This window comes from Taudactylus pleione, unplaced genomic scaffold (genome assembly GCF_031769625.1).
Source record: "Taudactylus pleione unplaced genomic scaffold, aTauple2 ptg000050l, whole genome shotgun sequence".
NCBI lineage: Eukaryota > Metazoa > Chordata > Amphibia > Anura > Myobatrachidae > Taudactylus > Taudactylus pleione.
Window position 1 is genome coordinate 1,131,530 of NW_028284452.1, and position 25,170 is coordinate 1,156,699.

Sequence of the window (25,170 nt, forward strand, 5' to 3'; positions counted from 1 at the left end):
CATCCTCGCAGAAGCAGTTTCTGTAGTGTAGTGGTTATCACGTTTGCCTCACACGCGAAAGGATCCCTGTTCGAAACTGGGCAGAAACATACTTTTACGTTATGATTTTAATTCTGTTACTATGGCTCTTCCAGGTGCAATACTTTTCCGATTTTACAGAGTCAGTTGCTGTAGTGTAGTGGTTATCACGTTCGCCTCACACGTGAAAGGTCCCCAGTTCGAAACTGGGCAGAAACATACTTTTACGTTATGATTTTAAGAGTATTCTGTTACTATGGCTCTTCCAGGTTCAATACTTTTCCGTCCCCACAGAGGCAGTTTCTGTAGTGTAGTGGTTATCACATTCGCCTAACACGCGAAAGGTCCCCAGTTTGAAAGTGGGCAAAAACATACTTTTACTTTATGATTTTATGAGGATTCTTTTACTATGGGTCTTCCAGGTTCAATACTTCTCTGTCCCCGCAGAGGCAGTTTCTGTAGTGTAGTGGTTATCACGTTCTCCTCACACGCGAAAGGTCCCCAGTTTGAAAGTGGGCAGAAACATACTTTTACTTTCAAAACTTTTCCGTCCCCGCAGAGACAGTTTTTGTAGTGTAGTGGTTATCACGTTCGCCTAACACGCGAAAGGTCCCCAGTTTGAAACTGGGCAGAAACTTTTTTTTTATTTATGATTTTAGGATTTTTCTGTTACTATTAGCAGAAAAAATATTTTTGAAAGCCCATATGCAAATTGCACTTCCAGGTTTAATTCTTTTCCATTCCCCAAGAGGCAGTTTCTGTAGTGTAGTGGTTATCACGTTCATCTCATATGCGAAAGGTCCTCAGTTTGAAAGTAGGCTGAAACATACTTTTACTTTATGATTTTATGAGGATTCTGTTACTATGGGTCTTCCAGGTTCAATACTTTTCCATCTTTGCAGAATCAGTTTCTGTAGTGTAGTGGTTATCACGTTCGCCTCACACGCGAAAGGTCCCCTGTTCGAAACTGGGCAGAAACATTCTTTTACGTTATGATTTTAATTCTGTTACTATGGCTCTTCCAGGTGCAATACTTTTCCGTTTTTGCAGTGGCAGTTTCTGTAGTGTAGTGGTTATCACGTTCGCCTCACCCGCGAAAGGTCCCCAGTTCAAAACTGTGCAGAAACATACTTTTACGTTATGATTTTAAGAGTATTCTGTTACTATGGCTCTTCCAGGTTCAATACTTTTCCGTACCCACAAAGACAGTTTCTGTAGTGTAGTGGTTATCACATTCGCCTCAGACAAGAAAAGTCCCCAGTTTGAAAGTGGGCAGAAACATACTTTTACTTTATGATTTTATGAGGATACTGTTACTATGGGTATTCCAGGTTCAATACTTTTCCATCCCCGCAGAGGCAGTTTCTGTAGTGTAGTGGTTATCACGTTCACCTCACACGCGAGAAGTCCCCAGTTCGAAACTGGGCAGAAACTTACTTTTACGTTATGATTTTAAGAGTATTCTGTTACTATGGCTCTTCCAGGTGCAATACTTTTCCGTCCCCACAGAGGCAGTTTCTGTAGTGTAGTGGTTATCACATTCGCCTAACACGCGAAAGGTCCCCAGTTTGAAAGTGGGCAAAAACATACTTTTACTTTATGAGTTTATGAGGATTCTTTTACTATGGGTCTTCCATGTTCAATACTTTTCTGTCCCCGCAGAGGCAGTTTCTGTAGTGTAGTGGTTATCACGTTAGCCTCACACGCGAAAGGTCCCCAGTTTGAAAGTGGGCAGAAACATAATTTTACTTTCAATACTTTTCCGTCCACGCAGAGACAGTTTCTGTAGTGTAGTGGTTATCACGTTTGCCTCAGACACGAAAGGTCCCCAGTTTGAAAGTGGGCAGAAACATACTTTTACTTTATGATTTTATGAGGATACTGTTACTATGGGTTTTCCAGGTTCAATACTTTTCCATCCCCGCAGAGGCAGTTTCTGTAGTGTAGTGGTTATCACGTTCGCCTCACACGCGAAAAGTCCCCAGTTCGAAACTGGGCAGAAACATACTTTTTCGTTATGACTTTAATAGTATTCTGTTACTATGGCTCTTCCAGGTGCAATACTTTTCCGTCCCCACAGAGGCAGTTTCTGTAGTGTAGTGGTTATCACATTCGCCTAACACGCGAAAGGTCCCCAGTTTGAAAGTGGGCAAAAACATACTTTTACTTTATGATTTTATGAGGATTCTTTTACTTTGGGTCTTCCATGTTCAATACTTTTCTGTCCCCGCAGATGCAGTTTCTGTAGTGTAGTGGTTATCACGTTAGCCTCACACGCGAAAGGTCCCCAGTTTGAAAGTGGGCAGAAACATACTTTTACTTTCAATACTTTTCCATCCACGCAGAGACAGTTTCTGTAGTGTAGTGGTTATCACGTTTGCCTAACACGCGGAAGGTCCCCAGTTTGAAACTGGGCAGAAACTTTTTTTTTATTTATGATTTTAGGATTTTTCTGTTACTATTAGCAGAAAAAATATTTTTGAAAGCCCATATGCAAATTGCCCTTCCGAGTTTAATTATTTTCAGTTCTCCAAGAGGCAGTTTTTGTAGTGTAGTGGTTATCATATTCATCTCATATGCGAAAGGTCCTTAGTTTGAAAGTAGGCAGAAACATACTTTTACTTTATGATTATATTAGTATTCTGTTACTATGGCTCTTCCAGGTTCAATACTTTTCCGTTGGCACAGACTCAGTTTCTGTAGTGTAGTGGTTATCACGTTCGCCTAACACGCAAAAAGCTCCCAGTTTGAAACTGGGCAGAAAATTTCTTTTTTTTCGGATTTTTCTGTGAGTATTAGCAGAAAAAATATTTTTGAAAGCCCATATGCAAATTGCACTTCCAGGTTTAATTCTTTTCCATTCCCCAAGAGGCAGTTTCTGTAGTGTAGTGGTTATCACGTTCATCTCATATGCGAAAGATCCTCAGTTTGAAAGTGGGGCTGAAACATAATTTTACATTTTGATTTTAAGAGTATTCTGTTACTATGGCTCTTCCAGGTTCAATACTTTGCCACTCCACGAGAGGCTGTTTCTGTAGTGTAGTGGTTATCACGTTCGCCTAACATGCGAAAGGTCCCCTGTTTGAAACTGGGCAGAAATTTATTTTTTATTCAGGATTTTTCTGTTACTATTAGTAGAAAAAATAATTTTGGAAGCCAATATGCAAATTGCACTTCCAAGTTTAATTCTTTTCCGTTCCCCAAGAGGCAGTTTTTGTAGTGTAGTGGTTTCTCACATTCATCTCATATGCGAAAGGTCCTCAGTTTGAAAGTAGGCAGAAACATACTTTTACTTTATGATTTTATTAGTATTCTGTTACTATGGCTCTTCCAGATTCAATACTTTTCCGTCCCCACAGAGGCAGTTTCTGTAGTGTAGTTGTTATCACGATAGCCTAACACGCGAAAGGTCACCAGTTTGAAAGTTGGCAGAAACATACTTTTACTTTCAATACTTTTCTGTCCCCGCAGAGGCAGTCTCTGTAGTGTAGTGGTTATCACATTCGCCTAACACACAAAAGGTCCCCAGTTTGAAAGTGGGCAAAAACATACTTTTACTTTATGATTTTATGAGGATTCTGTTACTATGGGTCTTCCAGGTTCAATACTTTTCCACCTCCAAAGATGCAGTTTCTGTAGTGTAGTGGTTATCACATTTGCCTAACACGCAAAAGGTCCCCAGTTCGAAACTGGACAGAAACATTTTTATTATTTATGATTTTAGGATTTTTCTGATACTAGTAGCAGAAAAAATATTTTTGAAAGCCCATATGCAAATTTCACTTCCAAGTTTAATTCTTTTCCGTTCCCCAAGAGGCAGTTTTTGTAGTGTAGTGGTTATCACATTCATCTCATATGCGAAAGGTCCTCAGTTTGAAAGTAGGCAGAAACATACTTTTACTTTATGATTTTATTAGTATTCTGTTACTATGGCTCTTCCAGGTTCAATACTTTTCCGTTGGCACAGACGCAGTTTCTGTAGTGTAGTGGTTATCACGTTCGCCTAACACTCAAAAAGTTCCCAGTTTGAAACTGGGCAGAAAATTTATTTTTATTTTGGATTTTTCTCTTACTATTAGCAGAGAAAATATTTTTGAAAGCCCATATGCAAATTGCACTTCCAGGTTTAATTCTTTTCCATTCCCCAAGAAGCAGTTTCTGTAGTGTAGTGGTTATCATGTTCATCTCATATGCGAAAGATCCTCAGTTTGAAAGTGGGGCAGAAACATACTTTTACATTATGATTTTAAGAGTATTCTGTTACTATGGCTCTTCCAGGTTCAATACTTTGCCACTCCACAAGAGGCTGTTTTTGTAGTGTAGTGGTTATCACGTTCATCTCATATGCGAAAGGTCCTCTGTTTGAAAGTGGGCAGAAACATACTTTTACCTTATGATTTTTTGAGGATTCTGTTACTATGGGTCTTCCTGGTTCAATATTTTTCCTTCCCTGCTGAGGCAGTTTCTGTAGTGTAGTGGTTATCACGTTCGCCTCACACGCGAAAGGTCCCCAGTTCGAAACTGGGCAGAAACATACTTTTACGTTATGATTTTAAGAGTATTCTGTTACTATGGCTCTTCCAGGTTCAATACGTTTCCGTACCCACAGAGGCAGTTTCTGTAGTGTAGTGGTTATCACGTTCATCTCATATGCGAAAGGTCCTCTGTTTGAAAGTGGGCAGAAACATACTTTTACTTTATGATTTTATGAGGATACTGTTACTATGGATCGTCCAGGTTTAATACTTTTCCATCCTCGCAGAGGCAGTTTCTGTAGTGTAGTGGTTATCACATTTGCATAACTGCGAAAGGTCCCCAGTTCGAAACTGGGCAGAAACATTTTTTTTATTTAGGATTTTAGGATTTTTCTGTTACTAGTAGCAGAAAAAATATTTTTGAAAGCCCATATGCAAATTGCACTTCCAAGTTTAATTTTTTTCCGTTCCCCAAGAGGCAGTTTTTGTAGTGTAGTGGTTATCACATTCATCTCATATGCGAAAGGTCCTCAGTTTGAAAGTAGGCAGAAACATACTTTTACTTTATGATTTTATGAGGATTCTGTTACTATGGGTCTTCCAGGTTCAATACTTTTCCGTTGGCACAGACGCAGTTTCTGTAGTGTAGTGGTTATCACGTTCGCCTAACACTCAAAAAGTTCCCAGTTTGAAACTGGGCAGAAAATTTATTTTTATTTAGGATTTTTCTCTTACTATTAGCAGAGAAAATATTTTTGAAAGCCCATATGCAAATTGCACTTCCAGGTTTAATTCTTTTCCATTCCCCAAGAAGCAGTTTCTGTAGTGTAGTGGTTATCATGTTCATCTCATATGCGAAAGATCCTCAGTTTGAAAGTGGGGCAGAAACATTCTTTTACATTATGATTTTAAGAGTATTCTGTTACTATGGCTCTTCCAGGTTCAATACTTTGCCACTCCCCAAGAAGCAGTTTCTGTAGTGTAGTGGTTATCACGTTTGCCTCACACGCGAAAGGTCCCCTGTTCGAAACTGAGCAGAAACATTCTTTTACGTTATGATTTTAATTCTGTTACTATGGCTCTTCCAGGTGCAATACTTTTCCGTTTTTGCAGTGGCAGTTTCTGTAGTGTAGTGGTTATCACGTTCGCCTCACCCGCGAAAGGTCCCCAGTTCAAAACTGGGCAGAAACATACTTTTACGTTATGATTTTAAGAGTATTCTGTTACTATGGCTCTTCCAGGTTCAATACTTTTCCGTACCCACAAAGACAGTTTCTGTAGTGTAGTGGTTATCACATTCGCCTCAGACAAGAAAAGTCCCCAGTTTGAAAGTGGGCAGAAACATACTTTTACTTTTTTGAGTTTATGAGGATTCTTTTACTATGGGTCTTCCATGTTCAATACTTTTCTGTCCCCGCAGAGGCAGTTTCTGTAGTGTAGTGGTTATCACATTAGCCTCACACGCGAAAGGTCCCCAGTTTGAAAGTGGGCAGAAACATAATTTTACTTTCAATACTTTTCCGTCCACGCAAAGACAGTTTCTGTAGTGTAGTGGTTATCACGTTTGCCTCAGACACGAAAGGTCCCCAGTTTGAAAGTGGGCAGAAACATACTTTTACTTTATGATTTTATGAGGATACTGTTACTATGGGTTTTCCAGTTTCAATACTTTTCCATCCCCGCAGAGGCAGTTTCTGTAGTGTAGTGGTTATCACGTTCGCCTCACACGCGAAAAGTTCCCAGTTCGAAACTGGGCAGAAACATACTTTTACGTTATGATTTTAATAGTATTCTGTTACTATGGCTCTTCCAGGTGCAATACTTTTCCGTCCCCACAGAGGCAGTTTCTGTAGTGTAGTGGTTATCACATTCGCCTCAGACAAGAAAGGTCCCCAGTTTGAAAGTGGGCAGAAACATACTTTTACTTTATGATTTTATGAGGATACTGTTACTATGGGTATTCCAGGTTCAATACTTTTCCATCCCCGCAGAGGCAGTTTCTGTAGTGTAGTGGTTATCACGTTCACCTCACACGCGAGAAGTCCCCAGTTCGAAACTGGGCAGAAACTTACTTTTACGTTATGATTTTAAGAGTATTCTGTTACTATGGCTCTTCCAGGTGCAATACTTTTCCGTCCCCACAGAGGCAGTTTCTGTAGTGTAGTGGTTATCACATTCGCCTAACACGCGAAAGGTCCCCAGTTTGAAAGTGGGCAAAAACATACTTTTACTTTATGAGTTTATGAGGATTCTTTTACTATGGGTCTTCCATGTTCAATACTTTTCTGTCCCCGCAGAGGCAGTTTCTGTAGTGTAGTGGTTATCACGTTAGCCTCACACGCGAAAGGTCCCCAGTTTGAAAGTGGGCAGAAACATAATTTTACTTTCAATACTTTTCCGTCCACGCAAAGACAGTTTCTGTAGTGTAGTGGTTATCACGTTTGCCTCAGACACGAAAGGTCCCCAGTTTGAAAGTGGGCAGAAACATACTTTTACTTTATGATTTTATGAGGATACTGTTACTATGGGTTTTCCAGTTTCAATACTTTTCCATCCCCGCAGAGGCAGTTTCTGTAGTGTAGTGGTTATCACGTTCGCCTCACACGCGAAAAGTTCCCAGTTCGAAACTGGGCAGAAACATACTTTTACGTTATGATTTTAATAGTATTCTGTTACTATGGCTCTTCCAGGTGCAATACTTTTCCGTCCCCACAGAGGCAGTTTCTGTAGTGTAGTGGTTATCACATTCGCCTCAGACAAGAAAGGTCCCCAGTTTGAAAGTGGGCAGAAACATACTTTTACTTTATGATTTTATGAGGATACTGTTACTATGGGTATTCCAGGTTCAATACTTTTCCATCCCCGCAGAGGCAGTTTCTGTAGTGTAGTGGTTATCACGTTCACCTCACACGCGAGAAGTCCCCAGTTCGAAACTGGGCAGAAACTTACTTTTACGTTATGATTTTAAGAGTATTCTGTTACTATGGCTCTTCCAGGTGCAATACTTTTCCGTCCCCACAGAGGCAGTTTCTGTAGTGTAGTGGTTATCACATTCGCCTAACACGCGAAAGGTCCCCAGTTTGAAAGTGGGCAAAAACATACTTTTACTTTATGAGTTTATGAGGATTCTTTTACTATGGGTCTTCCATGTTCAATACTTTTCTGTCCCCGCAGAGGCAGTTTCTGTAGTGTAGTGGTTATCACGTTAGCCTCACACGCGAAAGGTCCCCAGTTTGAAAGTGGGCAGAAACATAATTTTACTTTCAATACTTTTCCGTCCACGCAGAGACAGTTTCTGTAGTGTAGTGGTTATCACGTTTGCCTAACTCGCAAAAAGCTCCCAGTTTGAAACTGGGCAGAAAATTTCTTTTTATATAGGATTTTTCTGTTACTATTAGCAGAAAAAATATTTTTGAAAGCCCATATGCAAATTGCACTTCCAGGTTTAATTCTTTTCCATTCCCCAAGAGGCAGTTTCTGTAGTGTAGTGGTTATCACGTTCATCTCATAAGCGAAAGATCCTCAGTTTGAAAGTGGGGCTGAAACATAATTTTACATTTTGATTTTAAGAGTATTCTGTTACTATGGCTCTTCCAGGTTCAATACTTTGCTGCTCCACAAGAGGCTGTTTCTGTAGTGTAGTGGTTATCACGTTCGCATAACACGCGAAAGGTCCCCTGTTTGAAACTGGGCAGAAATTTATTTTTTATTCAGGATTTTTCTGTTACTATTAGTAGAAAAAATAATTTTGGAAGCCAATATGCAAATTGCACTTCCAAGTTTAATTCTTTTCCGTTCCCCAAGAGGCAGTTTCTGTAGTGTAGTGGTTATCACGATCGCCTAACACGCGAAAGGTCCCCACTTTGAAACTGGGCAGAAACTTTTTTTTTATTTATGATTTTAGGATTTTTCTGTTACTATTAGCAGAAAAAATATTTTTGAAAGCCCATATGCAAATTGCCCTTCCGAGTTTAATTATTTTCAGTTCTCCAAGAGGCAGTTTTTGTAGTGTAGTGGTTATCATATTCATCTCATATGCGAAAGGTAATTAGTTTGAAAGTAGGCAGAAACATACTTTTACTTTATGATTTTATTAGTTTTCTGTTACTATGGCTCTTCCAGGTTCAATACTTTTCCGTTGGCACAGACGCAGTTTCTGTAGTGTAGTGGTTATCAAGTTCGCCTAACACGCAAAAAGCTCCCAGTTTGAAACTGGGCAGAAAATTTCTTTTTATTTCGGATTTTTCTGTTAGTATTAGCAGAAAAAATATTTTTGAAAGCCCATATGCAAATTGCACTTCCAGGTTTAATTCTTTTCCATTCCCCAAGAGGCAGTTTCTGTAGTGTAGTGGTTATCACGTTCATCTCATATGCGAAAGATCCTCAGTTTGAAAGTAGGCAGAAACATACTTTTACTTTATGATTTTATTAGTATTCTGTTACTATGGCTCTTCCAGGTTCAATACTTTGCCACTCCACGAGAGGCTGTTTCTGTAGTGTAGTGGTTATCACGTTCGCCTAACACGCGAAAGGTCCCCTGTTTGAAACTGGGCAGAAATTTATTTTTTATTCAGTATTTTTCTGTTACTATTAGTAGAAAAAATAATTTTGGAAGCCAATATGCAAATTGCACTTCCAAGTTTAATTCTTTTCTGTTCCCCAAGAGGCAGTTTTTGTAGTGTAGTGGTTATCACATTCATCTCATATGCGAAAGGTCCTCAGTTTGAAAGTAGGCAGAAACATACTTTTACTTTATGATTTTATTAGTATTCTGTTACTATGGCTCTTCCAGGTTCAATACTTTTCCGTCCCCACAGAGGCAGTTTCTGTAGTGTAGTTGTTATCACGATAGCCTAACACGCGAAAGGTCACCAGTTTGAAAGTTGGCAGAAACATACTTTTACTTTCAATACTTTTCTGTCCCCACAGAGGCAGTCTCTGTAGTGTAGTGGTTATCACGTTCGCCTAACACGCGAAAGGTCCCCAGTTTGAAGCTGGGCAGAAACTTTTTTTTTACTTATGATTTTAGGATTTTTCTGTTACTGTGTAGTGGTTATCACATTCATCTCATATGCGAAAGGTCCTCAGTTTGAAAGTGGGCAGAAACATACTTTTACTTTATGATTTTAAGAGTATTCTGTTACTATGGCTCTTCCAGGTGCAATACTTTTCCATTCTCGCAGAGGTAGTTTCTGTAGTGTAGTGGTTGTCACGTTTGCCTCACACGCAAAAGGTCCCCAGTTCGAAACTGGGCAGAAAAATACTTTTACGTTATGATTTTAAGAGTATTCTGTTACTATGGCTCTTCCAGGTTCAATACTTTCCGTCCCCACAGAGGCAGCTTCTGTAGTGTAGTGGTTATCACATTCGTCTAACACACAAAAGGTCCCCAGTTTGAAAGTGGGCAAAAACATACTTTTACTTTATGATTTTATGAGGATTCTGTTACTATGGATCTTCCAGGTTCAATACTTTTCCACCTCCAAAGATGCAGTTTCTGTAGTGTAGTGGTTATCACATTTGCCTAACACGCGAAAGGTCCCCAGTTCGAAACTGGACAGAAACATTTTTATTATTTATGATTTTAGGATTTTTCTGATACTAGTAGCAGAAAAAATATTTTTGAAAGCCCATATGCAAATTTCACTTCCAAGTTTAATTCTTTTCCATCCCCACAGATGCAGTTTCTGTAGTGTAGTGGTTATCACGTTCGCCTAACACTCAAAAAGTTCCCAGTTTGAAACTGGGCAGAAAATTTATTTTTATTTAGGATTTTTCTCTTACTATTAGCAGAGAAAATATTTTTGAAAACCCATATGCAAATTGCACTTCCAGGTTTAATTCTTTTCCATTCCCCAAGAAGCAGTTTCTGTAGTGTAGTGGTTATCATGTTCATCTCATATGCGAAAGATCCTCAGTTTGAAAGTGGGGCAGAAACATACTTTTACATTATGATTTTAAGAGTATTCTGTTACTATGGCTTTTCCAGGTTCAATACTTTGCCACTCCACAAGAGGCTGTTTCTGTAGTGTAGTGGTTATCACGTTCATCTCATATGCGAAAGGTCCTCTGTTTGAAAGTGGGCAGAAACATACTTTTACTTTATGATTTTTTGAGGATTCTGTTACTATGGGTCTTCCTGGTTCAATATTTTTCCTTCCCTGCTGAGGCAGTTTCTGTAGTGTAGTGGTTATCACGTTCGCCTCACACGCGAAAGGTCCCCAGTTCGAAACTGGGCAGAAACATACTTTTACGTTATGATTTTAAGAGTATTCTGTTACTATGGCTCTTCCAGGTTCAATACTTTTCCGTACCCACAGAGGCAGTTTCTGTAGTGTAGTGGTTATCACATTTGCCTAACTGCGAAAAGTCCCCAGTTCGAAACTGGGCAGAAACATTTTTTTTATTTAGGATTTTAGGATTTTTCTGTTACTAGTAGCAGAAAAAATATTTTTGAAAGCCCATATGCAAATTGCACTTCCAAGTTTAATTCTTTTCCGTTCCCCAAGAGGCAGTTTTTGTAGTGTAGTGGTTATCACATTCATCTCATATGCGAAAGGTCCTCAGTTTGAAAGTAGGCTGAAACATACTTTTACTTTATGATTTTATGAGGATTCTGTTACTATGGGTCTTCCAGGTTCAATACTTTTCCGTCTTCGCAGAATCAGTTTCTGTAGTGTAGTGGTTATCACGTTCGCCTTCACGCGAAAGGTCCCCTGTTCGAAACTGGGCAGAAACATTCTTTTACGTTATGATTTTAATTCTGTTACTATGGCTCTTCCAGGTGCAATACTTTTCCGTTTTTGCAGTGGCAATTTCTGTAGTGTAGTGGTTATCACGTTCGCCTCACCTGCGAAAGGTCCCCAGTTCAAAACTGGGCAGAAACATACTTTTACGTTATGATTTTAAGAGTATTCTGTTACTATGGCTCTTCCAGGTTCAATACTTTTCCGTACCCACAAAGACAGTTTCTGTAGTGTAGTGGTTATCACATTCGCCTCAGACAAGAAAAGTCCCCAGTTTGAAAGTGGGCAGAAACATACTTTTACTTTATGATTTTATGAGGATACTGTTACTATGGGTATTCCAGGTTCAATACTTTTCCATCCCCGCAGAGGCAGTTTCTGTAGTGTAGTGGTTATCACGTTCACCTCACACGCGAGAAGTCCCCAGTTCGAAACTGGGCAGAAACTTACTTTTACGTTATGATTTTAAGAGTATTCTGTTACTATGGCTCTTCCAGGTGCAATACTTTTCCGTCCCCACAGAGGCAGTTTCTGTAGTGTAGTGGTTATCACATTCGCCTAACACGCGAAAGGTCCCCAGTTTGAAAGTGGGCAAAAACATACTTTTACTTTATGAGTTTATGAGGATTCTTTTACTATGGGTCTTCCATGTTCAATACTTTTCTGTCCCCGCAGAGGCAGTTTCTGTAGTGTAGTGGTTATCACGTTAGCCTCACACGCGAAAGGTCCCCAGTTTAAAAGTGGGCAGAAACATAATTTTACTTTCAATACTTTTCCGTCCACGCAGAGACAGTTTCTGTAGTGTAGTGGTTATCACGTTTGCCTCAGACACGAAAGGTCCCCAGTTTGAAAGTCGGCAGAAACATACTTTTACTTTATGATTTTATGAGGATGCTGTTACTATGGGTTTTCCAGGTTCAATACTTTTCCATCCCCGCAGAGGCAGTTTCTGTAGTGTAGTGGTTATCACGTTCGCCTCACACGCGAAAAGTCCCCAGTTCGAAACTGGGCAGAAACATACTTTTACGTTTTGATTTTAATAGTATTCTGTTACTATGGCTCTTCCAGGTGCAATACTTTTCCGTCCCCACAGAGGCAGTTTCTGTAGTGTAGTGGTTATCACATTTGCCTAACACGCGAAAGGTCCCCAGTTTGAAAGTGGGCAAAAACATACTTTTACTTTATGAGTTTATGAGGATTCTTTTACTATGGGTCTTCCATGTTCAATACTTTTCTGTCCCCGCAGAGGCAGTTTCTGTAGTGTAGTGGTTATCACGTTAGCCTCACACGCGAAAGGTCCCCAGTTTGAAAGTGGGCAGAAACATACTTTTACTTTCAATACTTTTCCATCCACGCAGAGACAGTTTCTGTAGTGTAGTGGTTATCACGTTTGCCTAACACGCGGAAGGTCCCCAGTTTGAAACTGGGCAGAAACTTTTTATTTATTTATGATTTTAGGATTTTTCTGTTACTATTAGCAGAAAAAATATTTTTGAAAGCCCATATGCAAATTGCCCTTCCGAGTTTAATTATTTTCAGTTCTCCAAGAGGCAGTTTTTGTAGTGTAGTGGTTATCATATTCATCTCATATGCGAAAGGTCCTTAGTTTGAAAGTAGGCAGAAACATACTTTTACTTTATGATTATATTAGTATTCTGTTACTATGGCTCTTCCAGGTTCAATACTTTTCCGTTGGCACAGACTCAGTTTCTGTAGTGTAGTGGTTATCACGTTCGCCTAACACGCAAAAAGCTCCCAGTTTGAAACTGGGCAGAAAATTTCTTTTTATTTCGGATTTTTCTGTGAGTATTAGCAGAAAAAATATTTTTGAAAGCCCATATGCAAATTGCACTTCCAGGTTTAATTCTTTTCCATTCCCCAAGAGGCAGTTTCTGTAGTGTAGTGGTTATCACGTTCATCTCATATGCGAAAGATCCTCAGTTTGAAAGTGGGGCTGAAACATAATTTTACATTTTGATTTTAAGAGTATTCTGTTACTATGGCTCTTCCAGGTTCAATACTTTGCCACTCCACGAGAGGCTGTTTCTGTAGTGTAGTGGTTATCACGTTCGCCTAACATGCGAAAGGTCCCCTGTTTGAAACTGGGCAGAAATTTATTTTTTATTCAGGATTTTTCTGTTACTATTAGTAGAAAAAATAATTTTGGAAGCCAATATGCAAATTGCACTTCCAAGTTTAATTCTTTTCCGTTCCCCAAGAGGCAGTTTTTGTAGTGTAGTGGTTATCACATTCATCTCATATGCGAAAGGTCCTCAGTTTGAAAGTAGGCAGAAACATACTTTTACTTTATGATTTTATTAGTATTCTGTTAATATGGCTCTTCCAGGTTCAATACTTTTCCGTCCCCACAGAGGCAGTTTCTGTAGTGTAGTGGTTATCACAATCGCCTAACACGCGAAAGGTCACCAGTTTGAAAGTTGGCAGAAACATACTTTTACTTTCAATACTTTTCTGTCCCCGCAGAGGCAGTCTCTGTAGTGTAGTGGTTATCACATTCGCCTAACACACAAAAGGTCCCCAGTTTGAAAGTGGGCAAAAACATACTTTTACTTTATGATTTTATGAGGATTCTGTTACTATGGCTCTTCCAGGTTCAATACTTTTCCACCTCCAAAGATGCAGTTTCTGTAGTGTAGTGGTTATCACATTTGCCTAACACGCGAAAGGTCCCCAGTTCGAAACTGGACAGAAACATTTTTATTATTTATGATTTTAGGATTTTTCTGATACTAGTAGCAGAAAAAATATTTTTGAAAGCCCATATGCAAATTTCACTTCCAAGTTTAATTCTTTTCCGTTCCCCAAGAGGCAGTTTTTGTAGTGTAGTGGTTATCACATTCATCTCATATGCGAAAGGTCCTCAGTTTGAAAGTAGGCAGAAACATACTTTTACTTTATGATTTTATTAGTATTCTGTTACTATGGCTCTTCCAGGTTCAATACTTTTCCGTTGGCACAGACGCAGTTTCTGTAGTGTAGTGGTTATCACGTTCGCCTAACACTCAAAAAGTTCCCAGTTTGAAACTGGGCAGAAAATTTATTTTTATTTAGGATTTTTCTCTTACTATTAGCAGAGAAAATATTTTTGAAAGCCCATATGCAAATTGCACTTCCAGGTTTAATTCTTTTCCATTCCCGAAGAAGCAGTTTCTGTAGTGTAGTGGTTATCATGTTCATCTCATATGCGAAAGATCCTCAGTTTGAAAGTGGGGCAGAAACATACTTTTACATTATGATTTTAAGAGTATTCTGTTACTATGGCTCTTCCAGGTTCAATACTTTGCCACTCCACAAGAGGCTGTTTCTGTAGTGTAGTGGTTATCACGTTCATCTCATATGCGAAAGGTCCTCTGTTTGAAAGTGGGCAGAAACATACTTTTACTTTATGATTTTTTGAGGATTCTGTTACTATGGGTCTTCCTGGTTCAATATTTTTCCTTCCCTGCTGAGGCAGTTTCTGTAGTGTAGTGGTTATCACGTTCGCCTCACACGCGAAAGGTCCCCAGTTCGAAACTGGGCAGAAACATACTTTTACGTTATGATTTTAAGAGTATTCTGTTACTATGGCTCTTCCGGGTTCAATACTTTTCCGTACCCACAGAGGCAGTTTCTGTAGTGTAGTGGTTATCACGTTCATCTCATATGCGAAAGGTCCTCTGTTTGAAAGTGGGCAGAAACATACTTTTACTTTATGATTTTATGAGGATACTGTTACTATGGATCGTCCAGGTTTAATACTTTTCCATCCTCGCAGAGGCAGTTTCTGTAGTGTAGTGGTTATCACATTTGCATAACTGCGAAAGGTCCCCAGTTCGAAACTGGGCAGAAACATTTTTTTTATTTAGGATTTTAGGATTTTTCTGTTACTAGTAGCAGAAAAAATATTTTTGAAAGCCCATATGCAAATTGCACTTCCAAGTTTAATTCTTTTCCGTTCCCCAAGAGGCAGTTTTTGTAGTGTAGTGGTTATCACATTCATCTCATATGCGAAAGGTCCTCAGTTTGAAAGTAGGCAGAAACATACTTTTACTTTATGATTTTATGAGGATTCTGTTACTATGGGTCTTCCAGGTTCAATACTTTTCCGTTGGCACAGACGCAGTTTCTGTAGTGTAGTGGTTATCACGTTCGCCTAACACTCAAAAAGTTCCCAGTTTGAAACTGGGCAGAAAATTTATTTTTATTTAGGATTTTTCTCTTACTATTAGCAGAGAAAATATTTTTGAAAGCCCATATGCAAATTGCACTTCCAGGTTTAATTCTTTTCCATTCCCCAAGAAGCAGTTTCTGTAGTGTAGTGGTTATCATGTTCATCTCATATGCGAAAGATCCTCAGTTTGAATGTGGGGCAGAAACATACTTTTACATTATGATTTTAAGAGTATTCTGTTACTATGGCTCTTCCAGGTTCAATACTTTGCCACTTCTCAAGAAGCAGTTTCTGTAGTGTAGTGGTTATCACGTTTGCCTCACACGTGAAAGGTCCCCTGTTCGAAACTGAGCAGAAACATTCTTCTACGTTATGATTTTAATTCTGTTACTATGGCTCTTCCAGGTGCAATACTTTTCCGTTTTTGCAGTGGCAGTTTCTGTAGTGTAGTGGTTATCACGTTCGCCTTACCCGCGAAAGGTCCCCAGTTCAAAACTGGGCAGAAACATTCTTTTACGTTATGATTTTAAGAGTATTCTGTTACTATGGCTCTTCCAGGTTCAATACTTTTCCGTACCCACAAAGACAGTTTCTGTAGTGTAGTGGTTATCACATTCGCCTCAGACAAGAAAAGTCCCCAGTTTGAAAGTGGGCAGAAACATACTTTTACTTTATGAGTTTATGAGGATTCTTTTACTATGGGTCTTCCATGTTCAATACTTTTCTGTCCCCGCAGAGGCAGTTTCTGTAGTGTAGTGGTTATCACATTAGCCTCACACGCGAAAGGTCCCCAGTTTGAAAGTGGGCAGAAACATAATTTTACTTTCAATACTTTTCCGTCCACGCAAAGACAGTTTCTGTAGTGTAGTGGTTATCACGTTTGCCTCAGACACGAAATGTCCCCAGTTTGAAAGTGGGCAGAAACATACTTTTACTTTATGATTTTATGAGGATACTGTTACTATGGGTTTTCCAGTTTCAATACTTTTCCATCCCCACAGAGGCAGTTTCTGTAGTGTAGTGGTTATCACGTTCGCCTCACACGCGAAAAGTCCCCAGTTCGAAACTGGGCAGAAACATACTTTTACGTTATGATTTTAATAGTATTCTGTTACTATGGCTCTTCCAGGTGCAATACTTTTCCGTCCCCACAGAGGCAGTTTCTGTAGTGTAGTGGTTATCACATTCGCCTCAGACAAGAAAGGTCCCCAGTTTGAAAGTGGGCAGAAACATACTTTTACTTTATGATTTTATGAGGATACTGTTACTATGGGTATTCCAGGTTCAATACTTTTCCATCCCCGCAGAGGCAGTTTCTGTAGTGTAGTGGTTATCACGTTCACCTCACACGCGAGAAGTCCCCAGTTCGAAACTGGGCAGAAACTTACTTTTACGTTATGATTTTAAGAGTATTCTGTTACTATGGCTCTTCCAGGTGCAATACTTTTCCGTCCCCACAGAGGCAGTTTCTGTAGTGTAGTGGTTATCACATTCACCTAACACGCGAAAGGTCCCCAGTTTGAAAGTGGGCAAAAACATACTTTTACTTTATGAGTTTATGAGGATTCTTTTACTATGGGTCTTCCATGTTCAATACTTTTCTGTCCCCGCAGAGGCAGTTTCTGTAGTGTAGTGGTTATCACGTTAGCCTCACACGCGAAAGGTCCCCAGTTTGAAAGTGGGCAGAAACATAATTTTACTTTCAATACTTTTCCGTCCACGCAGAGACAGTTTCTGTAGTGTAGTGGTTATCACGTTTGCCTAACTCGCAAAAAGCTCCCATTTTGAAACTGGGCAGAAAATTTCTTTTTATCTAGGATTTTTCTGTTACTATTAGCAGAAAAAATATTTTTGAAAGCCTATATGCAAATTGCACTTCCAGGTTTAATTCTTTTCCATTCCCCAAGAGGCAGTTTCTGTAGTGTAGTGGTTATCACGTTCATCTCATAAGCGACAGATCCTCAGTTTGAAAGTGGGGCTGAAACATAATTTTACATTTTGATTTTAAGAGTATTCTGTTACTATGGCTCTTCCAGGTTCAATACTTTGCTGCTCCACAAGAGGCTGTTTCTGTAGTGTAGTGGTTATCACGTTCGCATAACACGCGAAAGGTCCCCTGTTTGAAACTGGGCAGAAATTTATTTTTTATTCAGGATTTTTCTGTTACTATTAGTAGAAAAAATAATTTTGGAAGCCAATATGCAAATTGCACTTCCAAGTTTAATTCTTTTCCGTTCCCCAAGAGGCAGTTATTGTAGTGTAGTGGTTATCACATTCATCTCATATGCGAAAGGTCCTCAGTTTGAAAGTGTGCAGAAACATACTTTTACTTTAAGATTTTATGAGGATTCTGTTACTATGGGTCTACCAGATTCAATACTTTTCCTTTCTCGCAGAGGTAGTTTCTGTAGTGTAGTGGTTAACACGTTCGCCTCACACGCGAAAGGTCCCCAGTTCAAGACTGGGCAGAAACATACTTTTATGTTTTGATTTTAAGAGTATTCTGTTACTATGGCTCTTCCAGGTGCAATACTTTTCAGTCCTCGCAGAGGCAGTTTCTGTAGTGTAGTGGTTATCACGTTTGCCTCACACGCAAAAGGTCTCCAGTTTGAAACTGGGCAGAAACATACTTTTACGTTATGATTTTAAGAGTATTCTGTTACTATGGCTCTTCCAGGTTCAATACTTTCCGTCCCCACAGAGGCAGTTTCTGTAGTGTAGTGGTTATCACATTCGCCTAACACACAAAAGGTCCCCTGTTTGAAAGTTGGCAAAAACATACTTTTACTTTATGATTTTATGAGGATTCTGTTACTATGGATCTTCCAGGTTCAATATTTTTCTATCTCCAAAGGTGCAGTTTCTGTAGTGTAGTGGTTATCACATTCGCCTAACACACAAAAGGTCCCCTGTTTGAAAGTTGGCAAAAACATACTTTTACTTCATGATTTTATGAGGATTCTGTTACTATGGGTCTTCCAGGTTCAATACTTTTCCGTCCTCGCAGAAGCAGTTTCTGTAGTGTAGTGGTTATCACGTTTGCCTCCCATGCGAAAGGTCCCCTGTTCAAAACTGGGCAGAAACATACTTTTACGTTATGATTTTATGAGTACTCTGTTACTATGGGTCTTCCAGTTTCAATACTTTTGTGTTACAAAAAGGGGCTGTTTCTGTAGTGTAGTGGTTATCACGTTCACCTCACATGCAAAATGTCCCCAGGTCGAAACTGGGCAGAAACATACTTTTACGGTTTGATTTTAAGAGTATTCTGTTACTATGGCTCTTCCAGGTTCAATACTTTTCCGTCCCCACAGAGGCAGTTTCTGTAGTGTAGTGGTTATCCCGTTCGCCTAACATGCGAAAGGTCCCCAGTTTGAAAGTGGGCAGAAACATACTTTTACTTTCAATACTTTTCCATCCCCGCAGAGGCAGTTTCTGTAGTGTAGTGGTTATCACGATCGCCTAACACGCGAAAGGTCCACAGTTTGAAACTGGGCAGAAACTTTTTTTTTATTTATGATTTTAGGATTTTTCTGTTACTATTAGCAGAAAAAATATTTTTGAAAGCCCATATGCAAATTGCACTTCCGAGTTTAATTCTTTTCAGTTCTCCATGAGGCAGTTTTTGTAGTGTAGTGGTTATCATATTCATCTCATATGCGAAAGGTCCTCAGTTTGAAAGTAGACAGAAACATACTTTTACATTATGATTTTATTAGTATTCTGTTACTATGGCTCTTCCAGGTTCAATACTTTTCCGTTGGCACAGACGCAGTTTCTGTAGTGTAGTGGTTATCACGTTCGCCTAACACTCAAAAAGTTCCCAGTTTGAAACTGGGCAGAAAATTTCTTTTTATTTAGGATTTTTCTCTTACTATTAGCAGAAAAAATATTTTTGAAAGCCCATATGCAAATTGCACTTCCAGGTTTAATTCTTTTCCATTCCCCAAGAGGCAGTTTCTGTAGTGTAGTGGTTATCACGTTCATCTCATATGCGAAAAATCCTCAGTTTGAAAGTGGGGCAGAAACATACTTTACATTATGATTTTAAGAGTATTCTGTTACTATGGCTCTTCCAGGTTCAATACTTTGCCACTCCACAAGAGGCTGTTTCTGTAGTGTAGTGGTTATCACGTTCGCCTAACACGCGAAATGTCCCCTGTTTGAAACTGGGCAGAAATTTATTTTATATTTAGGATTTTTCTGTTACTATTAGCAGAAAAAATATTTTTGAAAGCCCATATGCAAATTGCACTTCCAAGTTTAATTCTTTTCCGTTCCCCAAGAGGCAGTTTTTGTAGTGTAGTGGTTATCACATTCATCTCACATGCGAAAGGTCCTCAGTTTGAAAGTGGGCAGAAACATACTTTTACTTTATGATTTTATGAGTATTCTGTTACTATGGGTCTTCCACTTTTGTGTTAAGAAAAGGGGCTGTTTCTGTAGTGTAGTGGTTATCACATTCGCCTCACACGCGAAAGATCCCCAGTTCGAAACTGGGCAGAAACATACTTTTACGTTATGATTTTAAGAGTATTCTGTTACTATGGCTCTTCCCGGTTCAATACTTTTCCAACCCCACAGAGGCAGTTTCTGTAGTGTAGTGGTTATCACGTTCGCCTAACACGCGAAAGGTCCCCAGTTTGATAGTGGGCAGAAACATACTTTTACTTTCAATACTTTTCCGTCCCCGCAGAGGCAGTTTCTGTAGTGTAGTGGTTATCACGTTTGCCTAACACGCGAAAGGTCCCCAGTTTGAAACTGGGCAGAAACTTTTTTTTTATTTATGATTTTAGGATTTTTCTGTTACTATTAGCTGAAAAAATATTTTTGAAAGCCCATATGCAAATTGCACTTCCGAGTTTAATTCTTTTCAGTTCTCCAAGAGGCAGTTTTTGTAGTGTAGTGGTTATCATATTCATCTCATATGCGAAAGGTCCTCAGTTTGAAAGTAGGCAGAAACATACTTTTACTTTATGATTTTATTAGTATTCTGTTACTATGGCTCTTCCAGGTTCTATACTTTTCCGTTGGCACAGACGCAGTTTCTGTAGTGTAGTTGTTATCACGTTCGCCTAACACGCAAAAAGTTCCCAGTTTGAAACTGGGCAGAAAATTTCTTTTTATTTAGGATTTTTCTGTTACTATTAGCAGAAAAAATATTTTTGAAAGCCCATATGCAAATTGCACTTCCAGGTTTCATTCTTTTCCATTCCCCAAGAGGCAGTTTCTGTAGTGTAGTGGTTATCACGTTCATCTCATATGCAAAAGATCCTCAATTTGAAAGTGGGACAGAAACATACTTTTACATTATGATTTTATAAGGATACTGTTACTATGGATCTTCCAGGTTCAATACTTTTCCATCCCCGCAGAGGCAGTTTCTGTAGTGTAGTGGTTATCACGTTCGCCTAACACGCGAAAGGTCCCCTGTACGAAACTGGGCAGAAACATTTTTTTTTTTTTATGATTTTAGGATTTTTCTGATACTAGTAGCAGAAAAAATATTTTTGAAAGCCCATATGCAAATTGCACTTCCAAGTTTAATTCTTTTCCGTTCCCCAAGAGGCAGATTTTGTAGTGTAGTGGTTATCACATTCATCTCATATGCGAAGGTCCTCAGTTTGAAAGTAGGCAGAAACATACTTTTACGTCATGATTTTATGAGGATTCTGTTACTATGGGTCTTCCAGGTTCAATACTTTTCCGTCCTCGCAGAAGCAGTTTCTGTAGTGTAGTGGTTATCACGTTTGCCTCCCATGCGAAAGGTCCCCTGTTCGAAACTGGGCAGAAACATACTTTTACGTTATGATTTTATGAGTACTCTGTTACTATGGGTCTTCCAGTTTCAATACTTTTGTGTTACAAAAAGGGGCTGTTTCTGTAGTGTAGTGGTTATCACGTTCACCTCACACGCAAAATGTCCCCAGGTCGAAACTGGGCAGAAACATACTTTTACGGTTTGATTTTAAGAGTATTCTGTTACTATGGCTCTTCCAGGTTCAATACTTTTCCGTCCCCACAGAGGCAGTTTCTGTAGTGTAGTGGTTATCCCGTTCGCCTAACACGCGAAAGGTCCCCAGTTTGAAAGTGGGCAGAAACATACTTTTACTTTCAATACTTTTCCATCCCCGCAGAGGCAGTTTCTGTAGTGTAGTGGTTATCACGATCGCCTAACACGCGAAAGGTCCACAGTTTGAAACTGGGCAGAAACTTTTTTTTTATTTATGATTTTAGGATTTTTCTGTTACTATTAGCAGAAAAAATATTTTTGAAAGCCCATATGCAAATTGCACTTCCGAGTTTAATTCTTTTCAGTTCTCCATGAGGCAGTTTTTGTAGTGTACTGGTTATCATATTCATCTCATATGCAAAAGGTCCTCAGATTGAAAGTAGGCAGAAACATTCTTTTACTTTATGATTTTATTCGTATTCTGTTACTATGGCTCTTCCAGGTTCTATACTTTTCCGTTCGCACAGACGCAGTTTCTGTAGTGTAGTGGATATCACGTTCGCCTAACACGCAAAAAGTTCCCAGTTTGAAACTGGGCAGAAAATTTCTTTTTATTTAGGATTTTTCTGTTACTATGAGCAGAAAAAATATTTTTGAAAGCCCATATGCAAATTGCACTTCCAGGTTTCATTCTTTTCCATTCCCCAAGAGGCAGTTTCTGTAGTGTAGTGGTTATCACGTTCATCTCATATGCGAAAGATAATCAGTTTGAAAGTGGGGCAGAAAAAGACTTTTTCATTATGATTTTAAGAGTATTCTGTTACAATGGCTCTTCCAGGTTCAATACTTTGCCACTCCACAAGAGGCTGTTTCTGTAGTGTAGTGGTTATCACGTTCATCTCATATGCGAAAGGTCCTCAGTTTGAAAGTGGGCAGAAACATACTTTTACTTTATGATTTTTTGAGGATTCTGTTACTATGGATCTTCCAGGATCAATATTTTTGCATCTCTGCAGAGGCAGTTTCTGTAGTGTAGTGGTTATCACGTTCGCCTCACACACGAAAGGTCCCCAGTTCAAAACTGGGCAGAAATATACTTTTACGTTATGATTTTAATAGTATTCTGTTACTATGGCTCTTCCAGGTTCAATACTTTTCCGTCCCCACAGATACACTTTCAGTAGTGTAGTGGTTATCACAATCGCCTAACACGCGAAAGGTCCGCAGTTTGAAAGTGGGCAGAAACATACTTTTACTTTCAATACTTTTCCGTCCCCGCAGTGGCAGTTTCTGTGGTGTAGTGGTTATCGCGTTCGCCTAACAAGCGAAAGGTCCCCAGTTTGAAACTGGACAGAAACTTTTTTTTTATTTATGATTTTAGGATTTTTCTGTTACTATTAGCAGAAAAAATATTTTTAAAAACCCATATGCAAATTGCACTTCCGAGTTAAATTTTTTTCAGTTCTCCAAGAGGCAGTTTTTGTAGTGTAGTGGTTATCGTATTCATCTCATATGCGAAAGGTCCTCAGTTTGAAAGTAGGCAGAAACATACTTTAACTTTATGATTTTATTAGTATTCTGTTACTATGGCTCTTCCAGTTTCAATACTTTTCCGTTGGCACAGACGCAGTTTCTGTAGTGTAGTGGTTATCACGTTCGCCTAACACGCAAAAAGTTCCCAGTTTGAAACTGGGCAGAAAATTTCATTTTATTTAGGATTTTTCTGTTACTATTAGCAGAAAAAATATTTTTGAAAGCCCATATGCAAATTGGACTTCCAGGCTTAATTCTTTTCCATTCCCCAAGAGGCAGTTTCTATAGTGTAGTGGTTATCACGTTCATTTCATATGCGAAAGATCCTCAGTTTGAAAGTGGGGCAGAAACATACTTTTACATTATGATTTTAAGAGTATTCTGTTACTATGGCTCTTCCAGGTTCAATACTTTGCCACTCCAAAGGCTGTTTCTGTAGTGTAGTGGTTATCACGTTCATCTCATATGCGAAAGGTCCTCAGTTTGAAAGTGGGCAGAAATATACTTTTACTTTATAATTTTTTGAGGATTCTGTTACTATGGGTCTTCCAGGTTCAATATTTTTCCATCCCTGCAGAGGCAGTTTCTGTAGTAAAGTGGTTATCAGGTTTGCCTCACACGCGAAAGGTCCCCAGTTCGAAACTGGGCAGAAACATACTTTTACGGTATGATTTTAAGAGTATTCTGTTACTATGGCTCTTCCAGGTTCAATACTTTTCCGTCCCCACAGAGGCAGTTTCTGTAGTGTAGTGGTTATCACATTCGCCTAACACACAAAACGTCCCCAGTTTGAAAGTGGGCAAAAACATACTTTTACTTTATGATTTTATGAGGATTCTATTACTATGGGTCTTCCAGGTTCAATACTTTTCCGTCCCCAAAGATGCAGTTTCTGTAGTGTAGTGGTTATCACATTTGAGTAACACGCGAAAGATCCCCAGTTCGAAACTGGGCAGAAACATTTTTTTTATTTATGATATTAGGATTTTTCTGTTACTATTAGCAGAAAAAATATTTTTGAAAGCCCATAAGCAAATTGCACATCCAGGTTTAATTCTTTTCCGTTCCCCAAGAGGCAGTTTCTGTAGTGTAGTGGTTATCACGTTCATCTCATATGCGAAAGATCCTCAGTTTGAAAGTGGGCAGAAACATACTTTTACATTATGATTTTAAGAGTATTCTATAACTATTGGTCTTCCAGGTTCAATACTTTGCCACTCCACAAGAGGCTGTTTCTGTAGTGTAGTGGTTATTACGTTCGCCTCACACGCGAAAGGTCCCCTGTTTGAAAATGGTCGGAAACTTACTTTTACTTTATGATTTTAAGAGTATTCTGTTACTATGGCTCTTCCTGGTTCAATACTTTTCTAACCCCACAGAGGCAGTTTCTGTAGAGTAGTGGTTATCACGTTCGCCTTACACGTGAAAGGTCCCCAGTTTGAAACTGGGCAGAATTTTTTTTTTTATTTTGGATTTTTCAGTTACTATTAGCAGAAAAATTATTTTTGAAAGCCCTCATGCAAATTGCACATCCAAGTTTAATTCTTTTCCTTTCCCCAAGAGGCAGTTTTTGTAGTGTAGTGGTTATCACCTTCATCTCATATGCGAAAGGTCCTCAGTTTGAAAGTGGGCAGAAACATACTTTTACTTTATGATTTTATGAGGATTCTGTTACTATGGGTCTTCCAGGTTCAATATTTTTCCATCTGCAAAGGTGCAGTTTCTGTAGTGTAGTGGTTATCACATTCATCTCATATGCGAAAGGTCCTCAATTTAAAAGTTGGCAGAAACATACTTTTACTTTATGACTTTATGAGGATTCTGTTACTATGGGTCTTCGAGGTTCAATACTTTTCCGCCCTCGCAGAGGTAATTTCTGTAGTGTAATAGTTATCACATTCGTCTCACACGCGAAAGGTCTCCAGTTCGAAACTGATCAGAAACGTACTTTTATGTTATTATTTTAAGAGTATTCTGTTACTATGGCTCTTCCAGGTGCAATACTTTTCCGTCCCTGCAGAGGCAGTTTCTGTAGTGTAGTGGTTATCACGTTCGCCTCACACATGAAAGGTCCCCAGTTCGAAGCGGGCAGAAACATACTTTTACATTATGATTTTAAGAGTATTCTGTTACTATGGCTCTTCCAGGTTCAATACTTTTCCATACCCACAGAGGCAGTTTCTGTAGTGTAGTGGTTATCACATTCGCCTCAGACGCGAAAGGTCCCCAGTTTGAAACTGGGCAGAAACATTCCTTTACGTTATGATTTTAAGA

General features: G+C 39.1%; 27 non-coding genes across 27 annotated transcripts; all 27 read left to right on the top strand.

Moving 5' to 3' along the window:
• The first annotated feature begins 164 nt into the window (after positions 1–164).
• Positions 165–237, top strand: TRNAV-CAC (transfer RNA valine (anticodon CAC)). Its single transcript has one exon. It is a non-coding gene; the product is annotated as a tRNA-Val (tRNA).
• A 345-nt stretch (positions 238–582) lies between these two features.
• Positions 583–655, top strand: TRNAV-AAC (transfer RNA valine (anticodon AAC)). Its single transcript has one exon. It is a non-coding gene; the product is annotated as a tRNA-Val (tRNA).
• Positions 656–925: 270 nt separating this feature from the next.
• TRNAV-CAC (transfer RNA valine (anticodon CAC)) lies at positions 926–998 on the top strand. The gene has a single exon. It is a non-coding gene; the product is annotated as a tRNA-Val (tRNA).
• Positions 999–1,950: 952 nt separating this feature from the next.
• Positions 1,951–2,023, top strand: TRNAV-CAC (transfer RNA valine (anticodon CAC)). Its single transcript has one exon. It is a non-coding gene; the product is annotated as a tRNA-Val (tRNA).
• Positions 2,024–2,368: 345 nt separating this feature from the next.
• Positions 2,369–2,441, top strand: TRNAV-AAC (transfer RNA valine (anticodon AAC)). The gene has a single exon. It is a non-coding gene; the product is annotated as a tRNA-Val (tRNA).
• Positions 2,442–3,647: 1,206 nt separating this feature from the next.
• On the top strand, positions 3,648–3,720 carry TRNAV-AAC (transfer RNA valine (anticodon AAC)). The gene has a single exon. It is a non-coding gene; the product is annotated as a tRNA-Val (tRNA).
• Positions 3,721–4,479: 759 nt separating this feature from the next.
• TRNAV-CAC (transfer RNA valine (anticodon CAC)) lies at positions 4,480–4,552 on the top strand. The gene has a single exon. It is a non-coding gene; the product is annotated as a tRNA-Val (tRNA).
• Positions 4,553–5,611: 1,059 nt separating this feature from the next.
• Positions 5,612–5,684, top strand: TRNAV-CAC (transfer RNA valine (anticodon CAC)). Its single transcript has one exon. It is a non-coding gene; the product is annotated as a tRNA-Val (tRNA).
• A 499-nt stretch (positions 5,685–6,183) lies between these two features.
• On the top strand, positions 6,184–6,256 carry TRNAV-CAC (transfer RNA valine (anticodon CAC)). Its single transcript has one exon. It is a non-coding gene; the product is annotated as a tRNA-Val (tRNA).
• An 804-nt stretch (positions 6,257–7,060) lies between these two features.
• Positions 7,061–7,133, top strand: TRNAV-CAC (transfer RNA valine (anticodon CAC)). Its single transcript has one exon. It is a non-coding gene; the product is annotated as a tRNA-Val (tRNA).
• Positions 7,134–9,427: 2,294 nt separating this feature from the next.
• Positions 9,428–9,500, top strand: TRNAV-AAC (transfer RNA valine (anticodon AAC)). Its single transcript has one exon. It is a non-coding gene; the product is annotated as a tRNA-Val (tRNA).
• A 486-nt stretch (positions 9,501–9,986) lies between these two features.
• Positions 9,987–10,059, top strand: TRNAV-AAC (transfer RNA valine (anticodon AAC)). Its single transcript has one exon. It is a non-coding gene; the product is annotated as a tRNA-Val (tRNA).
• A 606-nt stretch (positions 10,060–10,665) lies between these two features.
• On the top strand, positions 10,666–10,738 carry TRNAV-CAC (transfer RNA valine (anticodon CAC)). Its single transcript has one exon. It is a non-coding gene; the product is annotated as a tRNA-Val (tRNA).
• Positions 10,739–12,184: 1,446 nt separating this feature from the next.
• On the top strand, positions 12,185–12,257 carry TRNAV-CAC (transfer RNA valine (anticodon CAC)). The gene has a single exon. It is a non-coding gene; the product is annotated as a tRNA-Val (tRNA).
• Positions 12,258–12,602: 345 nt separating this feature from the next.
• Positions 12,603–12,675, top strand: TRNAV-AAC (transfer RNA valine (anticodon AAC)). Its single transcript has one exon. It is a non-coding gene; the product is annotated as a tRNA-Val (tRNA).
• A 1,206-nt stretch (positions 12,676–13,881) lies between these two features.
• Positions 13,882–13,954, top strand: TRNAV-AAC (transfer RNA valine (anticodon AAC)). The gene has a single exon. It is a non-coding gene; the product is annotated as a tRNA-Val (tRNA).
• A 759-nt stretch (positions 13,955–14,713) lies between these two features.
• Positions 14,714–14,786, top strand: TRNAV-CAC (transfer RNA valine (anticodon CAC)). Its single transcript has one exon. It is a non-coding gene; the product is annotated as a tRNA-Val (tRNA).
• A 1,059-nt stretch (positions 14,787–15,845) lies between these two features.
• TRNAV-UAC (transfer RNA valine (anticodon UAC)) lies at positions 15,846–15,918 on the top strand. Its single transcript has one exon. It is a non-coding gene; the product is annotated as a tRNA-Val (tRNA).
• Positions 15,919–16,416: 498 nt separating this feature from the next.
• TRNAV-CAC (transfer RNA valine (anticodon CAC)) lies at positions 16,417–16,489 on the top strand. Its single transcript has one exon. It is a non-coding gene; the product is annotated as a tRNA-Val (tRNA).
• A 1,322-nt stretch (positions 16,490–17,811) lies between these two features.
• On the top strand, positions 17,812–17,884 carry TRNAV-CAC (transfer RNA valine (anticodon CAC)). Its single transcript has one exon. It is a non-coding gene; the product is annotated as a tRNA-Val (tRNA).
• An 80-nt stretch (positions 17,885–17,964) lies between these two features.
• TRNAV-CAC (transfer RNA valine (anticodon CAC)) lies at positions 17,965–18,037 on the top strand. Its single transcript has one exon. It is a non-coding gene; the product is annotated as a tRNA-Val (tRNA).
• Positions 18,038–19,846: 1,809 nt separating this feature from the next.
• Positions 19,847–19,919, top strand: TRNAV-CAC (transfer RNA valine (anticodon CAC)). The gene has a single exon. It is a non-coding gene; the product is annotated as a tRNA-Val (tRNA).
• An 80-nt stretch (positions 19,920–19,999) lies between these two features.
• TRNAV-AAC (transfer RNA valine (anticodon AAC)) lies at positions 20,000–20,072 on the top strand. The gene has a single exon. It is a non-coding gene; the product is annotated as a tRNA-Val (tRNA).
• Positions 20,073–20,111: 39 nt separating this feature from the next.
• Positions 20,112–20,184, top strand: TRNAV-AAC (transfer RNA valine (anticodon AAC)). Its single transcript has one exon. It is a non-coding gene; the product is annotated as a tRNA-Val (tRNA).
• Positions 20,185–21,133: 949 nt separating this feature from the next.
• TRNAG-CCC (transfer RNA glycine (anticodon CCC)) lies at positions 21,134–21,206 on the top strand. The gene has a single exon. It is a non-coding gene; the product is annotated as a tRNA-Gly (tRNA).
• A 1,443-nt stretch (positions 21,207–22,649) lies between these two features.
• TRNAV-AAC (transfer RNA valine (anticodon AAC)) lies at positions 22,650–22,722 on the top strand. Its single transcript has one exon. It is a non-coding gene; the product is annotated as a tRNA-Val (tRNA).
• Positions 22,723–25,073: 2,351 nt separating this feature from the next.
• TRNAL-CAG (transfer RNA leucine (anticodon CAG)) lies at positions 25,074–25,146 on the top strand. Its single transcript has one exon. It is a non-coding gene; the product is annotated as a tRNA-Leu (tRNA).
• The last annotated feature ends 24 nt before the right edge of the window (positions 25,147–25,170 follow it).